Genomic DNA, 493 nt, shown 5'->3' with positions numbered 1-493 from the left:
TTCACCTCCGAATAGATGCAACTTAAATGCAATGACCTTCTCGGTGAATGGAAATGCAATGATCCTCTTGGGAAATTAAAAATGCAATGGCCCTCTTGGAAAATGAAAAATGCAATGGCCCTCTCGGCAAATGAAAAATGCAATGGCCCTCTTGGCAAATAAAAATGCAATGGCCCTCTCGGCAAATGAAAATGCAATGGCCCCTCTTGGCAAATAAAAAATGCAATGGCCCTCTCGGCAAATGAAAAATGCAATGGCCCTCTTGGCAAATAAAAATGCAATGGCCCTCTCGGCAAATGAAAATTCAAATGATGGATGACCCAATGATTTTCCACTGTAACGAGGTGGATGGCTCGGTGATTGTCCAAATGTAATGAGGTGGATGACTCGATAATTGTCCATTGTAACGAGGTGGATTGCTCGATTAGTACACACAATATCACTTTCGTTAGCGACATGATCAAGAAACTTTAAGGAAAGATTCACAAGAGAA

This window comes from Solanum tuberosum, unplaced genomic scaffold (assembly GCF_000226075.1).
Source record: "Solanum tuberosum cultivar DM 1-3 516 R44 unplaced genomic scaffold, SolTub_3.0 scf00119, whole genome shotgun sequence".
NCBI lineage: Eukaryota > Viridiplantae > Streptophyta > Magnoliopsida > Solanales > Solanaceae > Solanum > Solanum tuberosum.
Note: the sequence above shows the minus strand (reverse complement) of the source record.